The 20,074-nt window shown below is 38.0% G+C and overlaps 1 protein-coding gene across 4 annotated transcripts in view; it reads right to left on the reverse strand.

Moving 5' to 3' along the window:
• Positions 1-20,074, reverse strand: part of ARHGAP24 (Rho GTPase activating protein 24) — a 489,199-nt gene that overhangs the window by 189,591 nt on the left and 279,534 nt on the right. The window contains exon 2 of one of the 4 annotated variants that reach the window (XM_008706160.2): positions 14,978-15,065. The exons of the other annotated variants lie outside the window; for them this stretch is intronic. The gene's annotated coding sequence lies outside the window, so the exon portion shown is untranslated. The remainder of the gene's footprint in view (positions 1-14,977; positions 15,066-20,074) is intronic. 4 annotated transcript variants of the gene reach the window in all.

Genomic DNA, 20,074 nt, shown 5'->3' on the forward strand with positions numbered 1-20,074 from the left:
TTCAACAAGAATTTCTTTAATACATAAAAACAATGAGTTCTCTGCCTACTGTGACATTCTCTTAGACTAATTAAATAATGACAGAGTTAAACAAGTCCAAATATTAGTTGATGGACACAATTTGTTGATGTATTTCAGTGGTGTATAAAAATGAAATCTGACAGAACTTCAAAATGTACTCTAATAAATCAACGTGATGATCTTGGATTTCTGAAACAAGAAATATAGTAGCTCTTTGAGATCAGATATTTCCTAGGAAATAAAGATAAACAGGGATCATATTGGGATGGAAGACATGTCAGAAATGTCTCCTAAGTGAATAGCATTTTGGAACATAATCCATAAATTGTCATAATATTCCTCAAAATACCATTAAGCTGTGTACTCCATAAAGGGCTGGGCCAGAGTATATGGTTTATCCATTAATTGGTTCTATCTTCTTTCAAGGGGAAAACCACAATATTTATTTTTAAAAAGAGGCCTGTCTATATAGAAAATGTAACCAATGGACACTCCCACAGATAAGCAAAGAGCAGTTCCTTGAAAACTCATCTCTCATAACTGTGTCAAACATAGAAAAAAGAGGAAAATATATAATGTAATATTTTCATTTTTGTCTTTGACTCTTGGCGTTTTTCACTCCAAAGAACATTCAGAGACTGTTCCATTCTTGGCTTTGGTTTTGTAGTATCTGGGTACCAGGTAGAGAAAACTGAGAAAATCAAGAAGAGAAACTGCATGAAGTAGGAAGAGAGGATTTAAAAAGGAGGAAAAGGAAAAGGAGGGGCCATGGGCTGGATTTCAGGGGAAAAAAGTTTTCTTGAGGATTAAGACAAGTTTTGGGGGACAACTGAAAGGAATAAGAGAATTTTAAGAGATAATGCAATGAATCAAGAATTGGAACATACTCTAACATACTTGGACTATGTTAGATTTTTTTAAAATTACAATTAGTGGGCAATGCTTCTTTAAAGCAGTCTAGGCTATGAGTAGTCCATGAGTGCCTTGGCTTTTCTATAGGGAACGTATGATACTCCATTTTCCTTCCAAGTCCTTGAAGGAGGTTCTTCACGACCAGCATATTATGAATTCTCTTAATCCTGATCACCATGCTTTATCTAAAAAATTGTTAAAACTTTAGATTTTTACTGGGGTGTGGTATTTAGTTTTCCCATTTTGTATTTTTAAATATAAAATTGCTTCAGGTGCACTTGATAAAAAAAGTATGAATTATTAAAAAGAAAAGTAGAATATCCCATTCACTCCCATTTTTAATATTCGAGGGTCATCATTATTGACAGTTTCGTTGTATATTGCTGCTATATATTGACATGAACAAAATTTTTAAATATATTTTTAGTTTCTTAGTACTCAGACCTGACTCTACAATTGAACAGACACAGTTCTTTCCATCAGGTTGGTTCTAGAGCTCCCTTAAATGATATAATGCACAATCATATATTATTGACAACCTCCACCTTGGTAATAAATCTTCATTTTCTGTCAAAACACTTGGGGTGTTATTTGCCATGTCTACATGTGTACTAGTCAGGATAGGCTAAATGTTGCTGCACTAACAAGCAATTCCATAACACAATTTCTTTCTGACTCACGCTGTTGTCCAATGTGGGTCAGCAGGGGCCTCAGCTCATTCAAGAACCTGACTGTGTGCTTTCACCATCCCAGAGCAGTAGGGCACATGATAATCTGGACAGTGGCACCTATAACTTCTACCTGGAAATGAGATGCATCCCTTCTGTTCACTTTTCATTGGCCAAAGTAAGTTACATGGCCATGACTAACTGCAAAAGCGGGGAGAAGTAGAACTCCATTAAGTGACAGGAAAGTAGCTAGCTGAAACTATTTGGTAAACACAATACACGACTCAGTATTTTAACACATATAATTTCTTTTCTGGGGTTACCTCTCAAATCCTATCCACTTTTGGCAAAGAGCAATCTTTTACATTATTGCTTCTATCTTTACCTTCAAATATGCCTTAATGCTCTACATGTGTGTGTCACAGAGGCATAATTTATAAAGCTGAAAAAAAGGCCATCATCAAAAACATTTTAAGAAGACTGCACAGATCCCCAAAATATGGACATTTAGTTCTAATTCTCGTTTTGTTTTTTAAGGCAATTTGCTTGATACACTATTTCATGGAGTTCCTTCATTTCTGTGAGTCCTTATTTCTTTGTTGGGTTGAAAAGGATAAACACGCAACAGAATTTAGACTTAATATGCAGCATGAATCCTGCTGTTTAGTTCTTACAGACCTTAGCAATAACAAATGTTTACTGATTAGTAGTCAAATGCTTGATATCTTTATTTTTAGACCAGATTTTCATTTTTTCCAATCCACTTCATGAAGAGCAAAATCATATGTGAAACAGTCACACTAAACTTGGCTGAAAAGAAAAGGCTCTGACTACAGTGCCTGGAAGAATGCTTATTCATTATTCCCTAACCCAGCATATTTCTCTGTAGAGACAAGAGCATATACTGCGGCCATGGAAAATCTGGGGAAATACCATTTATGCTACATCAAACTTGAGCCCACTCAGGCAATGTAAATCTTTCCCATATGTGATGATTGCTTGTTGCCCAACCTCCAATTCTAAAAGAGACACTGTAAATATCCCAAATACTCCTTTTTAATTTTTACCAAGAGTCTGCAGCTGTCTGTATGCTTGTGGTTTAAAGAATGTTTCTCTAGTAAATTGGAAAGAGATAATTCACCCTGGGAAGAGTAAAGGGAAACAATCTTGGATTTCAGGTATAAATTGGAGCCATTTTCATATCCCAGAATAGATCTAAATTTCAATAAAAATAAATCGCCCTTTAAAGTGTAGATACAACAAAATTAAAGACAGCCAAAACACAATCTATCTTGAATTTGGAGCTGTATTCTAAAACTCTCCATGTTTTGGTCCAGGATATTATTATAAGGACTGTTTTCATAACCCGGAATAAAGATATGTGGTGTGATAAGGAATAATTTTTACTGCTACATGGAGAGCTGGAGGCAGTCGGAGAGGTGATATGGCCAATGAACTGTCAGATTTCCCAAGGCATTTAGGTGATTTAAAGTAGGGCTTCTCAAAGTGTGGTCCATGGACAGCCTGAATCATAATCACCGGGAGTTTTTGTTAAAATACATATTCCAGGGCCCCATGCCAGGTTCACTGAATCGGGCACTCTGAGCACAGGCCCAGAAATCTGCATTTTACGTTCTTCAGGTGTTTTTTTGTAACTTCTACAAACCCACATCTAATACCCACAAACTTATTGAGAGAAGACAAGAAAAAAAGAATATTTAAAATCAGGGCATTGGAAGACAGGCAACGAAACATTCTAACTTAGATCTTAAAGCAAGGAAATGTGCAAATCTAGTGGTCTTTAGAAGAGAAAATGTCATACTGATGGCTTAATAGTACTTCTCAAGATGATTTTGAGGAATCCTCGACATTGCATCTCAGAGAGGGGCAAACATAATCCTAATCCCCAGTAACAGTCTCTCTGGGGAATGAATTGAAATAGCTGGCACTAACTTCCCCACCCCTAAGACCTTCTGGTAGTCTACCATGCATATCAGAGGTCCAGAATAGGCCTAGTCTTGCAGAATACCTGGCTTTCTCTGATTACCAATATTTGTAATTTGTTTCTCTCTACTACTATTTGACTCTCAATGCTAGCTCCATACTTTCTAGGATTCGATTTTGGCTTCTCCTGTTGTAACCAGAGTTTTTGCTTCTTTGGTGTCTTAGTTCCTATCTAGTGTCTAATACCCAGCTGCTCAATGAGCCTGCATTTTGTTTTCCATTTCACTCATATGAAGCGTCCTATCCCTGAACTCCCACGAATCTGCTGACTGATTTCCCTGAGAACGAAAGCCTGCTTGACCTGTTTAGAATACTATTCTTTGATTGCCTGACATCTCTCTGGCTGGCTGGATCTCATTTGCCACATGATGGTACCCCTGACATGACTGCTTCTCCAAATTACACCCCAGTGCTGTTAAGCTTATGAGATGCCATGCCTGGCTCTTCAGAGAAGATTTTTGTTCAGAGCCTGCATTTGCATTTGTATTTGCATGGAGTAACAATCTCTGGCCCCACCCATGTATACTAGTCAACTTCTGCATACCATCCCCTTTCTGTCTGCACATTGGGTAATAAGAAACTGGGCCATACACAGGCAGTTGCCAAGTTTTGGCCAAGAAATTCCATAGATGTCCCAGAGGACCAGTGAAAACCTAAACAGACCATACTTTGGAAAATTCTCACATCAGTCAGTTGAGTTCAGAACTTCTCAGAACTTAGATTTTCATAGGGAATTTCTTGGTGAGTCCAAATTTAGCCTTTACTCTGAGTAACCTATAATCCCCTCAGAAAGCCATTAAGTGATTTTTTTTCCCCTTTCTGTCCTTGATCTCTATGGAGCCCATAGACTTGGAGCAGATGTTACTTTTTGGGCAGCTTAGCTGTGCTTTAAGAAAGAACTTGTGTAAGGATCACTCATTACCAGTATGGGCTCACTTTATAAGGCACTTTTAGGCGAGCAATAATCCTTCTGAGCAATTTACCAAAGTTTCAGTATTTTCTTTCTTTTGTTTTTTTTAAAGATTTTATTTATTTATTTATTTAACAGAGAAAGAGAGAGCACAAGTAGGGGGAGCAGCAGGCAGAGCGAGAGGGAGAAGCAGACTCCCCAATGAGCAGAGAGCCTGACATGGGGCTCAATCTCAGGACCCTGCGATCATGACTTGAGCTGAAAGCAGACGCTTAACCGACTGAGCCACCCAGGTGCCCCAAGTTTCAGCATTTTCTTTGTGTCACTTAAGATAACATTGGTAAGGCACAGAAACATAACATGCTTCTGATCCTTCACGATCAGAATTTGGATGAAATGGAAACGAAAATATGAAGCTCTGTTAAGCTGTCTAGAGTAGAGATTCTCCTGTAAGATTACTCTTTTCATCCCTAATCCTCTGACCCCTATGCTCAAGACATGAACAGGTCAATCTTATGCTTTGTCTTTCTAATCTTGATATTCCTCCAACTGTAAAGACAAATAAGCATAATTCAGACTTTTATCAAGATTATAAAACATTATTGTATACCAGCATTTTCTATAGTAAAATAGGCATCTGAAAATAATGGGCTTAAGTTAAAAAATGATTTACGTAGAAGTAAGGAATGGATGCTGGTCTACAAAGTCAAGTACATAAAATGTAACTTCCTTATTCTTTTACACTGTCGGGTGGCTGAAATGCCATCTTAGTTAATTCAGAGCCACCACTTTCCTGGGAGCCATCTGATGTTGGAGAAATCTAGGGTTCCAGGTCTTATTGGAGAAGAGTGGGAATCTGGTCCATGATCATCATCCTCTGCATACACAGGCATGTCTGAGATGCTGATTTCCTTGTCTGTTCTTGGACTTCGGTCTACAAACCCTGGGACAAAGTCCTCCTTGTCCTTGTCCCTGGCTTTTCCCAGTTTGCCTCTCACTGCTTCTTCTCCTCCTCTCTTGGCTGCACTGAGGACATTGGATAAGCTAGGGGGTTGTTTTGGACATGTCTGCCTACATACCCATTTTGAATATCCCGGTACCAAGTGAAATGGCACCGAACAACGATTTGAGTTTGTCGCCTCCAGGTTTTCCATTCTGTCTCCTAGGTACCCAGTTCAGGCAGTGGGGCAGAGGGTGACAGAACTGTGGAGTCCCCTCTCAGAGTCCCACCACCCTCCAAGCAGCTGACATCCCTTAGTTTCCCTCTGATTCTTCTCTTTGGCCCCCTGCCATGAGAACCCTTATTTCTTTTGGGAATAGGATAAAGAGAATGGTTTTATTTAGCTGTTTTCATTGTTGTTGCTATCATTTAAACTTTGGATCCTGAGGATTTATGCTGTTAACTTTTTGAAACTCAAAAACTGTTGCAAATAAAAATCTCCAAAGCACTTTTTTTCTTAATTACCTTTTTTCTGAAGCAGTATTTGTCATAAAAGGAATGAGATTTGAGAAAATGTAAGGGGACAGACCATGAATGAATATCAAAATATTTCTTGAATTTCAGCATTGAGTCCAAGTCTCCATCATATAAAGGGACGGCTGAAACTCTGACAAATGGTGAAGAAGCTAAGACAGACAAAGTTCAAAAAACACCTGCATGGTGAAATGAGTGAAGGTGTTTAAAAAAAATAAAATAAACACCTGAATGACCATCTGCTTTAATATGAAATCTGAGTAAATATGAAATAAATCTATGTAGAGCAAAATCCTGGAATATTTTACCCAGAGGGAAAAAGAAAGAAGCTCATTGCTCTTGCCTATATTCTCAGACTTTCCATTCAACTAACCAGGTGTCTGGTGTGACAGGCTGGCCAATCTTTTAACAGCTCCTTGTGTGACAATACCTCACACAGGATTTATGCTCCTTTGCAACAACAAGACTAAAGCAATATCGGGCCCCTAAATTTGTCATCCAGTCTCAGGCATTGTGTTAAGCACCGGTCATCCAAGCCTGTCAGACAAAGCCCCTGTCCTCTGGGAGCTTCCAGTGCAGCTGGCCTAAGAACGTGGGCCAGTAAGCATGAAGTTCAAGTGCAAAGTAGTGAAAACCATAGAGGTCAGCCATGGGAGTTAAGGGTAGGGACGGAGTCAGGGAGAGCATCTCAGAAGAAGTAATAACCTCTACAAAGGTAAGACTGAGGAACACTGTAAGCTAACAGGTGACCATGAGTGGCAAATAGTACAAAGGGGAGACGGGAAAAAGGCCGAGGCCAGGTGTTTATATGAGAAAGTGACCAATCTGTGTGGAGGAGGAGAACATTCACTCTTGAAAAGGTACTTCTCCCAAGCCATGTCCCCAGTCTTTGTACGTGTGTGTATGGTATTTCATACTATAAAACTGACACAACATAATGTTAATATTTTTCTTGAAATGTACAAATATATCTCTGACACAGAGATTTCCTTTTCTTCAGAGAACACTGTGGAGCACTGGGAGTTGCACTTTCAGGATGATTCATAAATATTTCATTATTTTATTCGTGATATATGTCAGTAATTCCCATTTCAAGAGCTGAGGAAATTTAAAGCCAAGCAAACCGCATTTGGAAAGCTTTTTCTACCAAAACGCAGCTCCTGTGAATGAAAAAAAGGGTAGAGGGGGGACTGTGTGGCTCAGTCTGTTAAGTGTCTGCCTTCAGCTCAGGTCATGATCCCTGGGTCCTGGGATTGAGCCCCAAGTTAGGCTCCTTGCTCAGCAGGGAGCCTGCTTCTCCCTCTATTCCCTGCTCATGTTCTCTCTGGCATACACACGTTCTGTCTCTCTCAAATAAATAAGTAAATAAAATCTTGAAAAAAAAGAGAGAAAGAGAAAAAGAAAAAGGGGGTGGATCTCTAATATACACACTGGATTCCTGCCTGACACTGAAAGATGGAGGAAGAAGGAAAGAGAAGACTCAGATTTATTTCAATTGTGATTTTTAGGCTATTCAATGCATTGGATATTCCAAGAAGTTGCCAGTAAAACTGCAAGGTATGCATTTTTAGAGACAAAACACCCTCTAGGCTCGCTCTATGATCACTGATATGTCTCTTAGCCTAGCTTGGCCTGCTTTGGTCAGGTGAAATATGTAGAGGCTTCATTACAAGATCCTTAAGACCCCATCCAGTGTCCTTGTTGTATGATCTATGCAATTTCCATTCATAAGTAATTACTGAGTAGATTAAGGAAATGAAATAAGCCACAGAACCTTTGATGCTAAGAAAGAGCCAAAGTCCTCTGACAGAAATAGCTTAGTCTCTGGAGGAAAGCACTAGAGAAGACATTAGCAATCGCTTTCAAAAAACTGGTATCGGATACAAGGGCAAATGGTCAGTGTATCTACCCAAAGTGGAAGGCATATGTCGATTTGGAAAAACTAAATCAATCTATTACTCTAGGATAACATTATAGTGAAATAATATTCCTGGCATACATCTGAAACCCCTTAGTCATTACTCTGTGGAGTATTTTCACTTAAATTTGATTATGTCATTGCACTGATTCTTAAATTCACAGGAAGAGAAGCAATCTGCAAATGAGCAGAGAGCCTGTTGTCAAAAACCTGGGATAGACTCCTGGCTACTCCGCTAGTTTGTTTTGTGACTATAAGGTTGAATCATAAAGAATAAATAAAGACAATCACATAGAAATACTGAATAAAGAAAAGTGTTTATTTGCATCGTGCAAATGTTACTAGAAAAAAAAAGTTTTCCTTTTCTTGTTACCCTTTTTTTGTTGTTGTTGTTGTTTGGTTTTTGTTTTTTCTTTAAGATTTTATTTAAATTCCAGTTAGTTAACATATAGTGCACTATCCATTTCAGGAACAGAATTTAGTGATTCATCACTTACATATAACACCCAGTGCTCATCACAGGTACCCTCCTTAATGCCTATCAACCATTTAGCCCATCCCCCTACCCACCTCCTCTCCAGCACAAGAAAGAATGGGCCAGGAGATGCCTTCCTTTCAAACTGAAATAAAACATCCACTTACTTTAGTTTTACCATCATTTGCGATTGGGCTAAGGTCATTGGTATTATCTGGGTTTAACATTAGAGTAGCTTTCTTGAAAAACAAACAAACAAATTGAACTCATAAAGAATAAACCAGTCTCTTTAAGATTGCCTGGATTGCATTTTTAAGGTATGTTTAGCATAAATCTAATAAAATGTACTCTTTTGAGTACTGGATGAAGGAAGGCATGGAAAGAACACAGAGCACCGTGGCCCCTGGGTGTGTACGGGTTTGATACATGTTAACCGTGATTGGTACATTTATTATACTTCTTTTATGTGAGAAAATGAAGGCTTAGAAATGTTAAAGTCACTCGCATAGGATGATACATGCAAAATGTTGCCAGAGCTGAGCCTCAAATCCTGTAATTCAAATCCATAGGTCCTGCTCTTAACTACTAAGGACTCACTGAAAATTTGGGGTGTGGGAGGGAATATGTACACATATATATAAAAGACATATATACATATATCTTTAAATTGCCAACAGTTTAGAAGATGGACTGGAGTGGCAAAGGATTGGAGTGAGGGAGACCAGGACCAATAAGGAGACATCCGGTTAAGAAGAGATCATTTAATTCTGAGCAAGGTAGTGGTCATGGGGATGAAAAAAAAAGCAAAGACTGTAGATTTTAAAATTCTATAACTGTCACCTGGTTGTATAGGAATTGAGGAAGGAGATAACAGACGAAGGGCTGGTAGGAGTGAGGGAATGATATGGAATTTGAAGTCCTGGAACATCTGAGACAGCCTTGTACTGGGAGCTCTGAGAAGCAGGGGAGGGACAGAAGGTTGTGGGGTCAAGATGGGCCTGGAATCCAGCCCACTTTCCCACCAAGCCAAAGATCCTACCACAAGTGTTGCACATCCAGAGAAAGGAAACCTGTATCATAACTTGTACTAATTGTGAGTTACAAGAGGTCTTGCCAACCAAATCTCTAGATTGGGCTTTAAGACAAAGCCACGGGACTGGATGCAATCTTTTGAGGGAGAAAGTATAAAGGGGGGTGGGGACAGAAAACAAACACAGACACCCGGAGCAAGGAGGTGGGAAGAAGACAGGAGCCCTCTGAAGAAAGTGAAGAAAAGAAAGGTGGAACCGTAAGCTTGTACAAGATCCCTAACACTAAAAGAACTATTTCAAGAAGAGCATGGCGGCAAACAGTATGAATGGCAGAAAGAGCAGAGGTGAGCAATGGCTAAAAAGCTCTGGGTTTAACCATGAATTTGGCCATCCTTAGCAACCTCTGAGAGGTAATTTCAATATTGTGGTAGAAATAAATGCCAAACTGCAAAGAGTTTTAGAGTCAGAGGGAGGTGGGAAAGCAAATACAGAAAAAACCCAAATTTTTCTTGGCATCAGGTAGAGAGCGCTTCGTTGAGAAAGTTGAGTGTTTGTTTGTTTACTGTAGCAGAGGCCTGGCATTGGTTATGCACTGAGGAAAAGCAAAGGTGCAAGTAAAAGGACATAATTTATGAAGCAAGTCCCGGTTTCATCCTGATAAATATTTTGTTTAAAAGTTCCATAAACACTAGTGGCCCAGGAAATGCTTTAGCAAATACTCATTAACAAAGTGACAGCTACTTAAAAATGTTCCCATAGCTATTATATGTTTATCACCCCGTGTGTCATAAAGACTTCTGGCATGGAATCTTGAGTTCTTTCTTTAGTATGAGAACCCTTCTGTTCCCTGGGGATTTTCAGAGAATAGGGTACATGGTTGACCTCTTACTCAGACAGAAGGAAATTACGCTTTCACCTCTTGCCCCAGAGTAAATTTATCATCCAGTCATTATGTCTGGATGAACATCGAAATTAGACTGAAAGCTGGAAGCCTGGGTTCTACATGAGCAAGATTTCTGGACTTAGTTCCCCTACACTGCAAAAAGAGGGATTTAGACTTGCAGATTTCTAAGTCATTACAATTCTAAGATAACTCAATGAGCAAAAATCACATGTAAATGAATGCTTATTCTTATCCGATGAATGACAGAACACACCGAAACAAAGTAAGTCCCCAACAATGGGGGGGAGCACATTCTGTTACATACGGTATTGCCATAGAGTAGAGTGGACCAGTATGCAGTTGTATATTACTCTTTTCCAAAGTGTTCTGAATAATATAGAAAAAGTTCCTAATAAAATGTTAAATGAAGCAAGGTAGAATCCAAATTTGCAGTTTTAAGCCAATTTTGTAAAAATAAAACAAAACAAAATATTGATACTATATTATATACGCAGATACAGAAAGAAATCTATTAGGAATAGATTATTATTGGTGACAATAATTTATTTCTGCTTTTATATTGTCACTCTCTTCATAAGCATTACAACTGCTAGCTTTCTTGTGAGTTATGTGGGGCATTTTACACCCCAGGTTTGCAGGGAGGTTGTTTTCCTTTCTACTGTATTCGATTCTACTTGTACGGTTCTCAGGTGTGGAGATGGAGGGCCTACCATGCCGATGCTGTCTTCCCTGCTGGAATCATGCTGTGCAGCAGAGAAGGACCGCAGAACACATATTTGGATTAAACACATTCAAAAGCAAGCAGGTTGGAGAGAGAAGCTAAAGCAAAATGGAAATTGCTCCTTAGAATCATTATTATTATTTTTGTTAGTTTGGAAAGATATCACTGTTTGCCTAGAGCTCTATAACTTACGTAATCTTTAAAAATTACTTCCTAAAATTTTAAGATTACCAAAATAATATTTGGCCTGTAAAGCTTAGACTCAGCCACATTTATCTGTCCTTCTAATATCCTGCTGTTTTTCCCAATAATAATAATAAATCAAATAATAGTAATAAAAGAATATTAACAATATTAGTAAAATAAAATTATTAATAATAATATTAATTTTTAAAAGTGGCATCTGCTTGTAACAAACGAATTATAAATTCCACAATGCCTTCAGCAAAATAAAGGATAGAGGTAAAAGGCTGAGGCCTTCATGTCTTCCAACTCTGCTTGTTAAATTATTACTAACTATAGGCACCTATAGCAATTCATAGATCTAAACTGCTGCTTGCTAACAGGAATTTCCTAATTTATTAATAGTATTGCTTAATGAAGTTTTTCTGTTTTAGCATAACCCAACACAGTCAACTAAATAACAAATACTCCAATAATAAAACATGAAGTAAAATATAATGGTTTTAGTATTATTTTTTGTTAATGCCCTTTTAATTAAAGGATTGGAAGTTATATTCATTCAACAGACATTTATTGCATAACTAAAATGAACAAAAAGAATCTTAGTCTTTGACCACATCACCTCTTAAATTGTCCAATTTAGTACATGAAGCAAAGGGCAACATAGAAGAACATACTTGCATCAATCTGAGCATCTTTCCTGAGAGGTTGACATGGAAAATGAACTCAATTCTGATTTTTATGAGGAGAAACCAATCATCTCTTTCTCTGTTCAGCAACTAAAGCAATATTGATAGCTTCTCTTCCTTGTCCACAACCTACAGCATTGGACTTGACAGTTCCTTGAAATGCATACATTTGCTCACCGAATTCTAATTCATGAGGGGCTATGTTCTGAGGCTTCTGGAGAGTCGCACAAGGCTGTGTCAAGAGAGACCCTTATAAAGCACCATCAGTGAATACTAACAGGCTTCTTCCCTTTCTCGTTGTAAAAAGCTCTTTCTCAATGGAAGTCTTCATAAATGTATATTCATCACAGCACTGAGTTTTCAGGAATTTTAAGTTTAGGTCTTGAGATAGTATAGTTCTCCTTGTAAAATACATATCCTTTCATAGGTCAGATTTCCTAATTAGGTAAGCCCATGAAAATGACATTTTGATTAAACCGAAAGACTCAAGTATAGTTATAAAACCTTTACTGTATTGACTTAAAATAGCATATTTTCAATTTTAAAGAGTTATGTTTCAATTGGAATAACATTTTATTTTAAAATAACCCGTACCATTTAACCGAAAGAATGAGGAAGCAAAAATGAGCAAAACCTCTAGATTTTAGATGATGCTTCTAAACTCATGGGGACCCTAAGTTCAAGGTTGCAGACAAAGGCAGTCCCTAAACTCATGGTTTCAAACATAAAAGAGTTTGTCATTTACACCATGAGATACTTTAACACCCAGTAACAATTTCTACAGTGATTAGATGAAACTTGTATTTAAAAAATAGCATGAGCAAAAACGGCCTCTAAGACAAAAGTCCTCACACAGAATTCTAAATAAAGCTACTGTATGGTCAAGTCATTAGTAATGGATTACTTAAAGTTGGAATTTAGAATTGCCCTGGACTCAGTTTAGCGCTTTATGTATTTCTCTAATATGTCCAGTTTTCATTTTTTTCATGCGTAAAGTGGGATTAATTATCAAGATCACTGAGAAACCAGTGATTCCTTTTGCTCTGCAGTGCACAACATAAAAAAATACTGAATGGTGAGAAAACATATATTCTGCTACAAAATTCAAAATTCGGCTTCATTATATTTTCAACTTAAAAGAAATTGTGAGTAAGTGAGACTACAGTTAAAGAAATCAAGACATTACTGAGACAATTGAAAAATATATCTTTTCTCCTTAAAGCATAGTCACCACACAGAAGAACTGCTTGGGCTAGATGATGAGTATTTTTTCCTCTTCCCTAACTCTTTCCTACAAAGCATTATGATGCTGTTTCTCAGATGTGCATGCGTGTGAATAGCACATGTGTAAATGGAACTAAAATAAAATACTTAGTACTTGATTAATATTAAGTCTGCCCCTTGAGATGTGGTTAGTCACTGATTCCTTGACACATACCTCCAGTAACTTCATAAAAAGGAGAACAAACACTTTCTGTATCTGATGCAGTAATTGCCTTCCTTATCCCAGAGTCACTTCCATGGCAACTTCTGCTACAGAACACAACTAAGAACTTGGACACAAACCGAAAGTCTCCTGAGCACCTAAAATAGGTGTCACTGTGTCTATGCCCTTTGTCACGTGCACTTCCCTCATAAGAGAATCTCTTGGGCCCTCAAATAAAATTACTGCTTCTCATGCCTTCCATAATTTTTTATAAACTCTTTTTTTTTTCTGGTTTTCTTGTGCACAGCACAAAAGAAATAATAATTATAAAGACGTGGTTGAGGTTGAAGGGTGTTGTTAGAAGAATGCAAACTGTCCACACCCATAAGAAGTCACACTTCCATATGGATGCTGGACACATGAAGAAAAAAGTCCTATAAAAATGATACGTTTTTAAAAAGCGTAGTGATTACGTGACCTCTTGACATAAGAAGTAATAGCCTTACACACCACAAAATAGGCCCCCAACGTATCATTACATTATAAAATAATTCTACAATGTATATCCATGATGAGAAGGCTGGGTAATTCAGAGAATGTTAAACTGAATTAAGTTCCCTCCAGAGAGATCTCAAAATATATACTGGATCTCAGAAAGTGAACTATCCAAAAATGGCTAAATTCTTTCTAAGACTTCTGGAGTTTTCCATGGTAAACTTGTAAGCTTCACTTTTTGGAAAATCCACAAATGTAGAACTCCTTAATTGTCTCATTATTTGTTTATTGACCAGCAGCTAGAATTATATATTAGTTAGTCATGCGTCCGGGAAAAGAGTGACACTGCAGATAATAGTGGTTCCCTTCTGTCCACCCCACTGCCATTTTGGGCTATCCCCCTTCTGCTCCGAGAGCCTCCACAGCTCAGTGATTTGAGTTCTTGGAAATGTTGTCCATTTAAGGTGGATGAGCTTAAAGAAGATAAACTTCATAAGAAAATTTTTTTAAAAAGGCTTGCCAGAATTTTTTTAAATAAATGGAAACAGAGGGAAGGAGTGGTTAAAATGAACAATTAACAACAGACGTAGATTCGAGGTAAAATCCTAATTCAAAATTGTGAGTTTTCCAGGTCAGATCCCCCAAGTTGTGATGAGGTCGACGAGCCTTCCCCGAGTCAGTTTAGAGCGCCTGGAGCTGCTGTGTCTTGGTCCTTCTATCTGATTGGCTCTAAACTGGTTCTATACTTCAGTCCAACATGAATTAACTTATCCCTCCCCCTCAGTCAAGAGCATTCGGCACATTCCGTCATATTACAGCATATCTTTCTTTATCCGACACAAAAAACAAAACATAAAACCTTACCCATGACAAGATACAAAAAAGGACAACGCTAAACTAAGCTTCAAAATAAAATAACAACAACGACCATTAGGTTCCTGAAAACAAAACAAAACAAAACCAAATCCCAGTAGCTTCAAATATCAACAGCCACAAAACAATACAGCGAAGAAACTAAGGTATTTTAAAGAGTGTGTTTTCTCTCAGAATAGAGGCGAGGTGGGGGGAAAGGTCAAATGACCAGGGAATACTTGTGCCCAAAGTAAATAAACCCTGAAGGAGATTTCAATGAGTAAAAAACAGTACCTTATAAGTAACTGGTCTTGTCTACTCACAGCTGTTTCCAGTGCCGACTCTTGTTTAACTGTCTACTGCGTTCAGTTTAAAGTTAATTCTGTTGGCAAAAAAGTACAGAGCTTGTCTGGAAAATGCTGTTTGGACATAAACCATTCCTTTCAAAGCTGTAGTAGCTATATTTAAGTTTTCTTGTAGAGAGGGATATAAACCTTTCCTGTAGCTAACTTTCTTCCTCCTCCCGCCCCTCAGACTTAGTCAGTGTCCTCCTATCCCATATATTGAAGAAAGAGACAGAGAGGGGAGGGAAAAAAAAAAAAAAAGAACCAGGAAATATACCTTAAATAACGTAGTAGTTGAGCATTTGGAAAAAGACACACACACAAAAGAATAAGAACCACAGAAAGCATATCAGGATCTTAAATATAATTTAGCCCAATGCCCTCACTTCATAGATGAGGAAACTGATACCCAGAGAAAATATGATTTGTACAAGGTCATTCGCATAGCTAATTAATGCCGCAGCTAAGAATAGTTACCAGGTTTCACAACTTCTAATTCAATGTTCTTTCTACTACACTGTACCCAAAGAGAAGTGGTTTACCTTTCCCCTGTGTAACCTTGTATAATACCCACAGGAGTTGGCAGGGCACAGTAACACAATTACACTGTGAGAACCATCTATTCTCAGAGAAAACATTTTACTCCACTTTAAAATCCTTAATACTGAAAGTTTCTCTATAATGCCCAACTTCTTGTATATTTAGGAAATAATCTTACCCTTTGTTGATTTTCCATAATATTTTTTATGTCTCAGGACGCTGACATCCTTTAGTCCTTACAGAGGACTATAACGGATGGTGCTATGACAGGTGTTATTAATTTTAATATATTTTTTTAAGATTTTATTTGTTTATTTGAGAGAGAGCAAGAAAGACAGCACAAGCCAGGGGAGAGGCAGAGGGAGAGGGAGAAATGGACTCCATGCCGAGCAGGGAGTCTGATGTGGGGCTGGATCCCAGGAACCTGGGATCATGACCTGAGCCGAAGGCAGACGCTTAACCGACTGAGCCAGCTAAGCGCCCCTCATATTTCTACCCAGTATCAGCAATATTGAACTAGAAACACATTATTATTACCACAGATCCCTATTTCTAATTTGTCGAGATTTTTTTTTACCATACATGCAAGTTTATTCTTGTTATTATTAATTACGTATTTTATTAAATAAAAGAGCAGCTCAATATTTTTATTTGGTGTCTTTCATGTAACATTTCCTACTTATATATAAGGAAATTATTTTTCTCTGACTGAAGGAGTGATATTGTTATTACAATATATTTTTTAAATTTTCCTTTCTATAATGCATCCATTCATTCATTCATGTAATTATTTAACAAATATTAATTGAACATTTATAAACCTACCTCATCCTTCCCTTGTGGAATATAGTAACAAGCAATAACTTTTTAGATAAGTGCATAGTTGTCAAATAAAATCAATGGGCTTACTTAAGAAGTAAGGCCAATTTTCTATAACTATCTTTTTATCCATTCTCACGTTATAAGCATGTGCCTCAAATTTATTTACATTGTCTCCATTGAGTTGCCCACTCTCAGCAACATCCATCCTAGGGTCAGATAAGTCAAAATATGAAATGGCCCAGATCGAAATTGCTCTGGGCACTATTAATCTTTCTCTTTGATCTGATTCCTTAAACTACTGAAGGCAAATCTACATTACAAGCTACAATTTAAAGACACAATTAGCAAATGCTCAGACCATTCAAAACCCATTTTCAAATTGTGACACATTCTTTAGTTCAGAAATTCAGTTTGGTTTTGATATTGCCCATCTACTTTTAAAATGATATTGTTGGCTAATTGAACATAATTAAAAAAATAAAAATAAAAAATCAAATAAATAAAATGAAATGATATTGTATCTACTCTTGCCCTGATCTCTGGAAGAAAACAGTGCAACGTGACTAAATGATTATAAAAGTATTGTTTTAAGTGATAATTTGTTTTTTGAAACATATTTTCCAAAATGTTGAGTAATTAATAGGTTCTGTATCAATTTTCTAACCATGACAAATAAGCAACTGATTCAAAGTACATAAATTAACTTGAGAAAGAAATCTTATAAACCATACTTTATACTTTTTGACACAATGGCAGGATCCTAATCTCCTTCCATTCTCAATCGATTTTGTTTAACTGAGCTCTGTGCAAAGGTAAATCCCAAAGACATCAACAGCTACATTTATATAGAACACTAATAGGTCAAGTACGATTGGAGTCTGACACTCTGATATATATGACTTGGATTTACTAAAAGTATTCCTATTTTTCTTTTACCTCTTAAACTTTACTTTTAATTTGAACATTTTGCCTTTGTCTGTTAGAAGGAACAGGAAGGAAATCTGAGTAAACCTTGAAAGAGAGATAGGCTGTGAGGAGAGACACAGAGATTTAGCCGGAATGAGTCAGGCTGATTCAGGGTTGTGGATTGGACTCAGGAAGGAAGGTGTAAAGAGAAGTCACATACAGGCAGGTTGTTTGGAACAGAAGTGGGCTGAGCCACAGACAATAGATTATAGGTATTAAATGCAAGAACCAAAGTCTCTCAAAATAGGTTAAGCAAAGAGGGAACTAGCAATTTTGGTGACCAGTGCCAACAACAGGAAATTGGTCCTCCAACATACTTTGTAATTCATGACATGGTTTGTTTCTCCCCATTGGAAGCGAAGCATGTGCTGTCAATATGTGAATTCGAGCACAATCTAAAATAACACAGTGACATACAACCATTAAAAAAAATTGTCCCTCTATATTTAGGTCCCTTGGACATACTCCAGGTTGCCCTACTCTGGGCATGCTCTGGATCTTAGAATCCTAGCATAGTTTAGTGGAGACTAGTTACTGTGTTATGAAGCCTGGATGTGTGGAGTTGAATTTCACTGATGGGAGAGGTACTTACAGCAGAGGTGAAATCCAGGGCAGACCATACTAACACAGGCAAGACAGTCAGAGTTCTCTTAACTCTTGATCTCCTCTCAGTTTCCAGGTTTACAGTAACACTAGAGGAAGGCTTTTACTAAGGAATCCCAGAGAGCTCTTTTGTGATAGCAGTGAAGGAAAGTGACTGCATGAACAGCTACTGGGTTGTAATGTTCTGTGCTTGGGAGGAGATATCATACATGGAAATTTTTAATAGTCCCAGGGAACCATGCACATAAAAATCTCAAGCATCAACTCTCTTCAACTCAAGCTCATGCTTACTTTGTTGCCCGTCTCCTCTCAAAAGCCATTCTCCTCACAGCAGCCAGGATAACTATTCCCCACGTTATACCATCTGATAGTTTCCCATAATTCCTCTGCTGCACACCTTCCAATGGTTTCCCATTATCCCATTTCATGGCCTCTAATAGTTACCCATCATTCCCCTGTACCTCCCCAGAAAAAAGATTTCCTGACCACTCTACCTGATCAACTCCCCCTCCCCTTACATACACACACTCTCTGCCCCATGTTTCTATTTTAATTGTTCTTCATAGCACTTACCACTATCCGAAATTATCTTAGGTTCGTCTACGGCCGTACCACCCTGAACGCGCCCAATCTCATCTGAAATTATCTTAGTTTCTTTTTGTATTTATTCATTCAATTAGTCAGTTTAAGTATGTTTACTGGATTTCCTGTAGAATGAGTTTTATAAATCAGAAATGTGTTGGAAGTTATAAATAAGATCAGAAACATAATATTTAGGCTTTTTTTTTTTTTTAAAGATTTTATTTATTTATTTGACAGAGTGAGACAGCGAGCGGGAGAGGGAACACGAGCAGGGGGAGTGGGAGAGGAAGAAGCAGGCCCCTAGCAGAGGAGTCTGATGTGGGGCTCGATCCCAGAACGCTGGGATCACGCCCTGAGCCGAAGGCAGACACTTAACGACTGCGCCACCCAGGTGCCCCAATATTTAGGCTTTTTAAACCACATTATCCCTAGTATTCAGAACACTGTCTACTAGAGAATATATATTTGACCAATATTTCTTGAATGTATTAATTATATTTGTTGCCTGGGTTACTACTCTTCAATCAACAAACATCCAAAAAAAGTCCACAAGTATGAAGGCAAAGACTAACATACCTCTGCAATTGACTGAACTCTGCAAGTCTCCCTGTGGCTCAAGCAGCTAGGCATCGCAGGAAACAAGGGAAGAGCCCCTGCTGGGCTCTAGGAGGCTGCATCTATACATGGTGCCTCGAAACCCTTGAGTTTTGTTGACACAGAGGCCGCCATATACCCTTGAGTTGCTAGGAGGTCCTAAGAGTTTCTGGACATCTCCTCTGTTTCCTGAACTCGATAGTCGTGGCCCTTATTGGAATAGCAGATATCCTAAAGCTAATTCTATCCTTTCCAGGTGGTTTCAAGAAACTACTCTCAGCTGCCAGCTCTTCAGAAGCAGGAGCTAAATCCTTGCATTCACAGCATATGTTTTTTAAATGAAAAAAGGGACAGACTAAATAATTTCAGAGAAGTGAGCTCACAGATAATTTAATCTTCCATCTCGGTTCTCCTCCACGCTGACTCAGAGCTCTCCAGCAAGCTGTAAATTAGATTTCCTCTCCCGTCTCATGTCCTACTGCTTCCTAATTACCTGTTCTCGTGAGTCAGCCTCTCTGGGTCCTGTGGCTCAGACACACTGTGGGATAACGTGACTGGCTTAGCAGACTTTGGGTTCCGCCATATCAGAAAGGTGGCTTATGTGAAGGCAGGCAAAGACAGGGTGGATCTTTGTTGGAAAAAAACAACTTTCCCCCAAACACCATTGCAGCTGTCCCCCCCTCCCCCAGGACACACCAAGGTAGAGGAAATCTCTTGTCTGAACACTACTGCAGCTTGATAGCAAATAACAACATTTTAAAATCATTTTTGAAAGAAATGCCCTTTTATTATGGTACTGATCGCATATTAATCTAGGTACACAGGTGGTATTTAGTGAGTCAGTGAATCAAAGCTACAAATATTTAATGATTGTCTTCTATTGACAAGGCTCCGTGCCAGGTAATGAGGTTCATATAATTATTCCTTGTTATCTCAAGGG

The sequence above is a fragment of the Ursus maritimus genome, unplaced genomic scaffold (genome assembly GCF_017311325.1).
Source record: "Ursus maritimus isolate PB19 unplaced genomic scaffold, ASM1731132v1 scaffold_8, whole genome shotgun sequence".
NCBI classification, from domain to species: Eukaryota; Metazoa; Chordata; class Mammalia; order Carnivora; family Ursidae; genus Ursus; species Ursus maritimus.